This window comes from Otolemur garnettii, unplaced genomic scaffold, assembly GCF_000181295.1.
Source record: "Otolemur garnettii isolate 467f Iridium unplaced genomic scaffold, OtoGar3 scaffold00005, whole genome shotgun sequence".
Lineage (NCBI taxonomy): Eukaryota > Metazoa > Chordata > Mammalia > Primates > Galagidae > Otolemur > Otolemur garnettii.
In genome coordinates this window covers 13,509,919-13,519,537 of record NW_003852400.1, presented here as the reverse complement: position 1 = coordinate 13,519,537, position 9,619 = coordinate 13,509,919, and positions in this window count along the sequence as shown.

Below are 9,619 nucleotides of genomic sequence, written 5' to 3'. Positions count from 1 at the left end.
AGCCAATTTTCCAATTGTTCACAGTTATGAGCTTCCACATTCTGCTTTCAACTTTATAGTTATGCTGTGAGTTTCTTTACTGACATTGTGCTGAATTATTAGCCTTTCTTGGCATTGTCACCATTTCTTTTCACATACTCCTATATACAAAGTGCAATAAAGTACCAGATGAAACGGGAGACGCTAAAAAATCAAACCACATAATTAATCGTTTCCTGTTCCTAGGCTTACATATTGTAAGCCAAAAATGGAAAATTTTGGAAGGATAGAGGCCAAACTTATTAGATTCTGTCATATCTTTGGTCTTTGATCAAGAGGTAATGTTTTCTCTTTTCAGGATGTAGGGAAGGGCAGAAAAACAATTATAGGGGAAAACATGATGGGGAAATTGGACAGATCAAGCACTAGCTTCAATTGAGCCTGTGGTCATGCCACAACTTCATTGCTTAGGAAGAAACATTTAGAAGTTTAGAGAGGAAATTTAACATTTGTACAGTTACTATCAACATTTTTTGGAAGGCCTTATCTATAATAGTATTGATTTCAGGCAGGTATCCATTTATGTTAAATGTTTAAATTAATGCATTGCCCAGCAGAAAATATACTGAATCTCTCTGGATAAAATTTAAATTTAAGACACAAAATGACAAAAGTCTTGAAAAAAAGTGTAAGAAAAACTCTTGATGACATTGACCTGGAAAGATTTTATGATGAGACACTCTTGGCAATGGCAGCAAAACCAAAAATAAAAATGGAACATAATGGGACACAACAAAGCAAATTGACAGCTTTCACAATGGGAAAAGATATTTGCATATTAAAAATTTCAAAACTATCAAGAAATGAGTATAATTGTGATGGATGTATTACTTGGTTCAATGTAAACATTTCACATCATATATTGAAGCAGTACCCTGACCCCATAAATGCATCAATGTACAAAGTTATGATTTAATAAAAAATAATTAATAAAAATAAAATAAAATAAAACCTTCCCACAGACACAAAAAAATTAATAAAATAAAATGTGACAGAGGGCTTGTAACCAGAATCTATAGAGAACTCAAACCAATCAACAAGAAAAGAGCAAACCATCCCAGTTATAAATAGGCAGGAGACATGAACAAAACATTCTTTGGAAAGACAGATGAATGGCTAACAAACACATGAAAAAATGCTCATCCTTTCTAATCATCACAGAAATGCAAATGAAAACCACCCTTAAATATAAACTAAGCCCAGTGGGAATAGTCCACATCACAAAGTCCCAAAGCTGCAAATAGTGGAACAGATATGGAGAGAAGGGAACACATTTACATCTGCTGGTGGGATTGCAAACTAATATAGCCTCTATGGAAGGAAGTATGGAGAATCTTCCAAGAGGTTAACCAAAACCTTCCACTTGATCCTGCAATCCCATTACTAGGTATCTAGTTAGGAAAAAAAAAATCATTTTACCATAAGAATATTTATACTAGAATGTTCATTGCAGCTCAATTCACACTCACTGAGATGTGGAATCAACTCAAGTGACCATCAACACAAATAGATTAAAAACTGTGATATTAGGGCTGGACATGGTGGCTCAGGTCTATAATCCTAGCACTCTGGGAGGCCAAGGTGGGTGGATTGCCTGACCTCAGGAGTTCAAGACAAGTCTGAGCAAGAGCAAGATCCTGTCTCTAAAAACAACCAGATATTGTAGGTGACTATAGTCCCAGCTATTTGGGAGGCTGAGGCAAAAGAAGATTGTTTGAGCACAAGAGTTTGAGGTTGTTGTGAGCTATGATGCCACAACACTGTATTGAGAGTGACACAGGGAGTTTCTGCCTAATGATAAAAATAAATAAATAAAAAGCCTCTGGTATATGTAATACCACAGAATACTATTCACCCATAAAAAGATAGAGACTTTACATCTTTTGTATTAACCTGGATAGAGTTGAAGAATGACAAAGATGGAAAGCAAGTATCCAATGTTCTCATACAATAAACAACTACATGCCCACAGGATAGAAAAACTCAGATTCATGTCGGGGCGGGGGACAATGCAAAGGGGAGAGGAGAGGCAGGAGGGGAATATTGACAAGCTCTCACCTAATGGGCACAATGTAAGGGTGTACAGCACATTCCCTGGTTGAAGGGCTGCACTACAACTTGAACTTTACCTAATAAACTCAAACAACATGACCTAATCATTTGCATCGTCATATTAATCTGAAATTAAAATAAAAAAGAAAATTATATTTACAAATAAAAAGGATAACAAATCAGATCAATATCTCTTAAAAATAAAAACAATCAATTTTCTAAATATTTATATCACCCATCTCCATCTATTTTGTTTTGTTAAATTATATATAAAGTATCAAACAAATAGTATTTAATAATTATTAGTTATGTTTTGACATCATTACTTATTGTATTTATTCTAGTAGTCTGAAAACTCTACTTTAAGATTATACTTTTTTTTACTGATATTACCTCCCTGGTCTTAACTATGAAAAATGTTTCTCTTTGCATTAAATTCTACATATTTGCACTACACTATAGCTGAAGGAATTCTAAGGTAAAATCTAGGATTTGTGAATTTTCTAATTTATTGGTGTTAGTATTTCTTAAAAATATTTAGACGTCAAGTAGTTTCATTTAGTGTCTTACCAACTATAGTGTGAAATTCTTACTTTGTTTAGAATGTAAAAGTAACCATTTTATTATGAATATAAAAACATATGTTGAACACCTTAAATATATAAAATGTAGGAAAAGTAATTAGAAAGTACTCCACCAGAAAAAAAGAAAGTAAGGAGAAAGAATCAATAAAATACAGATCACCCAGTTAAAATTGTGATCATTTTCAAAGCAAGTAGAATTGGTAAATTGGGAAAAAAATGCTCAATTTCTAAAAAGAATCATGTCAAGTTAGACACAAAAACCACAATTGTTTTGGCATGTGTTCCATTGGAAAGCTCATTTTCACATTCTTGGCAAGAGTGATGTAGGTTATGGTTAATGATAAGAGAATTGGCTAAGTTCACTTGTTGGCCAAATGCTGAACAGCACAGCAACATCTCAGTTTCATGCCCTATCAACAACAAAAATTAGGGACTATTGGGGATAACTTTGGGTTCCCTTTGATATTTTTATTCTCTGCTCAGTAAGAGCAATGGAATACACAATTTTTTGAACCACATAAATCAACTCATCAACATGTTTCTTTGTGAGCTGTTTAATGTTCAAGAAGGTCACCAACATTTTGTTCATTAGTACTGGAAAATGTTTAAGTGTTTCTTCGTAAAAACTAGAAGAGAAGCTTTTTAGTTCACGTTTACCCCCAAACCAACTATGAAACAGGGACTTGTGTATCTATAGTTTTTTTGGAAGGTGATCTTAGGAAACACCAGAGAGGGAGGAATGAGATAAGGCAGAAGACAGAGAAAAGCCAGTAAAAATTATCCTAAAGAGGGTATTGCTTCTCTAGACAATGATGCTCCGCTCTATGGCATTTCCTGTGGGATACTGTCTGAAGCATACCTATAAGTTCTCTGGCTGAACAACAGGAAGGTTAGGATTCATCCGCTATGCCTTCCATCTGGTAAGGTTGGCCCTGAGCGTGTGAAGTTCAGTGCGCTTTCCTTTTTGGAGCTGGAGGAAACCTCAGTAGAGAGGGATGCAAGGATTTGCAGTGGGGTCATGATAAGGCTAAAAACTGTCCACTTTAGCTTTGAGGGGTCAAGAGAATATGAAGGAAAGACTCAAGAATCTTCTCCAAAGGTTTTAGCAAAATGTCACCTCCAAAAATATTTATGTTTGAAGCAAAATACAGATTCTATGAAATTTTAACTAATACAGAGTGTGAATGGGAATCTATATTTTGTAGTAGAAAAAAATCCAGCAAAGTGGCATTTTTCTGAATGCTTTTGAATACTTCATCATATTACCCACAAATACAGTCAGTCTTAATTGTTAGAAGTCAATTTTAAATTTCCTCATTTAAAAAGTAAATAGGAAACTTAGCTCTTTAAAAGGTATCTTTATTGAAATTTCATGAGTCAATGACTCTGAGTTATAAATTACCTGTACATTGGCCTCCAAGATATTTCAATTGAAGCTGAAGCTAAATTTGTTTTATAAAGTATTGCTTAAAAAAGAATACATATACATATATAATATTTATAACTCATAAAACATTAATAGTTGAATCATTGACTTGAGTTGATTGTAGTGTGTTAGATGTTAATAATTTTTAACAGATCTAGAATAACAGGTAAAATTCAAATATTTAATTTGACATAAGTCATTGATGAAATCTAAAAAAAAAAAAAAAGTAATAACCTTAGCGTCTGTTTGTAAAGGGATTAACCCATTTCTTTGACTTGGGAAATAAAGGCTATGGAAAATGTCAGGTCAGTAGCTAGCCACAATGTTACAGCCACTTTGCCACGGTCTTTCAGCACACCCTTCTTTAAAAATCTTAAATACACAATATCTTCATTTCTTTTTCCTTTTTTTTTTGGCTTTTTGCTTTGCATGGCACTTGCATAGATTTATGTAAAATTTTCTCTTATTATAATTTATTATATGGTAGTATCTCCTAGTGAGTACCTGAAAAGTATATAATGTACAATCAAAAATATCACACATTTACAACAGCTGCTTATATTTGGCTTAGTAATCCTTTGCTTAACCAACTGAAGCATAGTTTTGTAAATGGACTTTACACTTTGGGCCAATATTTTGGAAACAGAGTCGAGCCATTGTGTCTCTAAGACTGCTTGTTTAAACGCTTGCACAGTTTATTAGTAAACATAGCTGAATAACTAAAATTCAAAGCAGATTGCTGAGCAAACGAATTTGACCTAGTTATCGTGACGCTATGTTCACCCTCCAGTGGATTTGTTTTTTTCTCACCCACAAAAGTGAACATTAAGACAGATGGATGGTGTATTTTATTAAGGGTTTTTTTTTTTTTTCTTTTTACACAGAACTACTTACTGTACCTGTCCAGAAAACTGTTGCCTGCTAATTAGGCTTTGACCTCTGGAAATATCATAAAGATTGTGGCTTCTTTGTAAAGTCCTGAGAGGAAGTAGTCAATTAATATTGTCAAGCTACATGATATAGAAAAAGAACTTTTTGATGACTCAGAGTTAAATTATGTCCCCAAACAGCAGGAAATTGTTATAAACCAATCTGGACTTTCTCAACTCAGGCTTCCTGGTAGCAGATGCACTTTAAAAATATATAAACTGAATGTAGTTGGCAAATCTTTGTGACTATTGGGTCTGGAACTATATCTATTAAGCATATTTCTTTCATATTTCCTCCTGGTCTATTTCATGTTTGAGTAATAAATTCATTTGTGCAAGTGGATAAAAACAGCAAATCTTAATAGGGAGTAAGAGTGGGAGGTTGTTTAGGAATCAAAACATTTTAAAATAGCACAGCTGCTCTGATATTGTTTTATGCCAGCTATTTTTGATGGTTAGATGATGGCAAGAGGCAGAACAAACTTTAAGCTCCACTATTTTGCTAGCCATGTTGCAGCCCTCGTGGTATGCATTCATCTTCCCCCATGATGCGCCCCATATGTACACCCTGAAAAGATGCCAGTACAATACATGTGGTCTTCAAAAGATAGAAGCTCATGAATGCAATTCCTGGTACTTTCTGCCCAAGGGAAGGAAACTGGACACCAGGCAAGTATCCTTACTCAAAGAATTAAATTATGCATTTTATATAGAATAGCTTATACGCATTTCCTAAAAAAATCCAAAAATGCATATATGGATATAATTTATATATAAATGGAATAATTTGTACAAACTATCAGTCAGGAGCACCCTGGCTCCAAGCCCTGTGACTGCCTAGCCATCTGCTCTTTACTCAGACATGGAGGTAGAAACTTAAGATCATTAGCTTTTGAGCTAAACATATTCCTGGGTAAGCAGCTCATTTCACTTTTCTGTCCCTGTGTCCTCACTGTTTCCCCCTTTGTAACATGTTATTCTGATAGCATCTACTTCAAGTGGTTGTTACAAGCATTGAATGAGTATATTAAGAATAGTGTCTTGCCTGTAATAAGTGTTCCATAAATTTATTCTCCTGGACATAAAACATTTCCACCGCTTATCTTTAAACCACTGCTAACTTCACGGGTTGATATGCTTGTCTCTTGCCTACTTAGGGCAATGTAAGAGGCTAATATGAAAAGCTACTTTACCACCAAGACATCTTGCAAATTTCACAATATCAAACATTTAAAAACAAGTAGAAGCCTGATCCTTGACGAGGGCAATGCAAATGCATAAATCCACTGTTAAAAACTATGTAAATGTGTTCTTATCCTTCCATAAGTGCGAATAAATTAATTGAATAAGATAGAGCTGAGAAGAAAGAACCTAGCCAAACTTGGCCTTTTCTTTAAATCTGCACATATGTCCTACTAATCTTTCATGATAACCGTTTGTACATTGTCTCTTCCTTACCAAAGCTCCTAGACTACAGACCTACTCAGTATTTGTTGATTGAAATATAAGGCAAGTTATGTGCTACAGGAACATACGTAACTATAGGAGGACAGGTGCAGTGCTAAGATTCCTTGAGAGGAACAGAACCTGAAGCAGATAAAGATATGAATGCCCTGGATTCTGGGACCCCAGTGTTGACAGGAAGGGCCTGGGAGCTGAGTGATGTGCGTACAGATATTTGCTTCATCCATGGTGGAAGTGGCCTAAATGTCTTGCATTTTTTCAGAGATAGAAGTAGGATGCTGTTTATAAACATCTAAAACCATGAAGTCTGGGGGCAGAAAATCGTTTCACTTTTAACATGATGAAGCCGATCTAAAAGAAATGACAAAGAAAAAGAGCCTAGGACTGTGAGCCACCTGCCAGTTAGAAAAACAAAATGTGTGTGGTTGTGTCCGCAGACCTTTTTTTCAGATAACAAGGCAAGGCAATTGCCCTGTTGCTAAAAATTTTACAAGATCTTAACTTGAGAGAATTCAGAGAATAGACGATCTGTCCTGTTCAACGTGAGTTTTTCTCAAGTCAAAGTCATAAAATCAAAGCCCCTTTGAATTTTAAACTATTAGAGATGATCCCTATTTCTATTTTACCTATTAATAGCATCATAATGGAGGAAATGGCTCCCATTTCTATTTTAGAGTTGTGACAAAATATCGTTCCTCCCCCCAAATGATAGAGAATTATGAGTTTACATTCAGGAAACTTGTGGATTTATTTAAACTTAACAGAGAATGAAAGAACAGCAGAGGATACAGTATAAAAAGGCAACTCTGAAGTATCAGAATTAGCTCGACAGGCAAAATCAATTCTCAGCAGTGAATCACACTATTATAATGGAGGAGGGATTTTAGAGATTTTTCTCTAACAGTTCTCCCAAATTTTTGATAATGAAATTTAAGTCTCCAGAAATAAATTGAATTATCTAAGATGTAAGTATAGTGAAGAAGTCAAGCCTAGAACTAAAAACTTAATTACAGTCTGGGCTTACTCAGTAGAATGTGCTAAAGGCTGGGGGAAAACAATGAGAAAACAAAACAAAAGAAAACCCATTAGTCCTCCAGAGGGAATTGAGGGAAAGACAAAGAGACAAAAAGAAAGAAGGAGAGGGATAGACAGGAGAGGGAGAGAGGAAGAGAGAGAGAGAGAGAGAGCGAGAGAGCGAGAATGGAACTAGTAATCATAGCAAGATCCAGAAGATAAATCAATGGAGGAAAAGAAAGTATGAGATAGAAGTTACTGAAAGAAAACTTCATATATTTAAGCCTGAATTGAGTGACTTGTCCTGGCTTCATATTTTTTGCACAGTAGCTAAGTTCTGTTGCACACCTGAAGCACCCCTGGGGCGCAGTGCACCGGCTGAATAGGAAACCTACCACGGACATGGCAGGAGAGAGAAAAGAGGCCCCATTTCAAGAGTTTGGATTGACTTTTGGTGACATGCCAATCTTAAGACATTTCAGGTTCCCCACTATGTGATACCAGTTACTTTGATTCAACGGGGGAACATAAATAGAAGCTTATATTTAAAAGTTAAAAATTATTTTGAGTCTTCATTAGCTTTTTCTCTTCCCTCCCTCCTTTCTTCTTTATTTCCTTTTTTTCTTTCCTTTCTTTCCTTCTTTTCAACAAATATATACTGAAAGCCTCTACGAAGCTGGCATTCTCATTGAAAATGTGCCTTCTGGAGCAGTTACATTTCTTCTTACTTTTTCAACTGTAGAAAGCAATTTGAAGGCCATGAGGTTATCAACTCTGAATTCTCAGTTCTTAGTGAGGAACTTGAGCAAGAGAGGTGAGGCTGATCTGATAGCACTTTCCCAAAATGGTTTTTATAGTGTGGTTTATAGACCGTGAATGTGGAGCTCATACGGAAAGTAAAAATTTCTGTGCAAAGCCGCAGTTCCACTAAATCAGACTCAGTGAGGGAGGGTAGAAGAATAGATATTTTAAATAAGTTTCTTATGTAGATTCTAAGGTAATACAATCTGAGATTATTACCTTACAGGGAGATAGCACTATTGATTTCAGTGAATTAACCAAGGCATTCATTTTAAAGGCTATTTACTCATTCCAAGCTAACTGAAGATGGATCTAAATCTTTCATGGTGATCAAACTCAGGTTTCATGTTCTGTTTATTGGTGCTGGCAAACACAATTAAAGTGTTAACCTAATGTTTTTTGACTACAAAATATTTTATAAGGCAATAGAACTACAGATGATAATAATAACTTCTTTCTGGCATCACAGTGAAAATTACATATTTTTATAACTTAGAACATGCAACATGATCCATTGAAGGGAGCAATATGTTCCTTGGTCTTTTAGTATCATGGAAAAAATGTCATATGATTTTCCATCTGGTGACGTCTTAATAGTATTGTAATGGACTAAATGGTCCCCATGTCTATTTTACCTCTTCCATCTTTACTGAAATTACTTTATTTCGATTTTCTAAAATCCCGAAGAGAGACCATTACCCAAGTAATTTTACCATAACATACTACAGCTTTTACTATGCCTCTCCTAAGTTAGAGGATTCGTATAACAACAAGCATAGCTTTGTCAGTATCTTTTCATAAAGTTGAGCAGCAGTGATACAACTCCAGACCGATATAACACAATATATAATTACGAATATCCTAGAGAAATTTAAAGAAGTACTTTCATTTATAGTAGACTATTGTGTACTTATCACCAATTGCCTACATCTTAGGGGCAATAGAGGAAAAGCACATTTGTCATAATAGATCTTTTTGCAAGAACACATCTATAATAATGTACTCTATGTAGCACTCCAAATGAGCATTCTTCTAGCAAAAGAATATTGAAAGACAAATCATTTTCTCTTTTTGATCTTCAAGAATTTCAGGTACATCATTGTTAGAGCCTTGAAAGAAATCTGTGTATCATGATTATGTTCTTGTCAAATATCTCTTGGGTAAGTGACTTTTCACAGTTCACTGAGGTAAACTATACTCTGTATGGCGATTCAGGACAGGCCTGGACACAGTCTACTAACTATGTTCAGAGCGTTGTACTAACCTAGGTTAGATTTGTTAAACTGAGTGGAATGTACACATGCTTAATG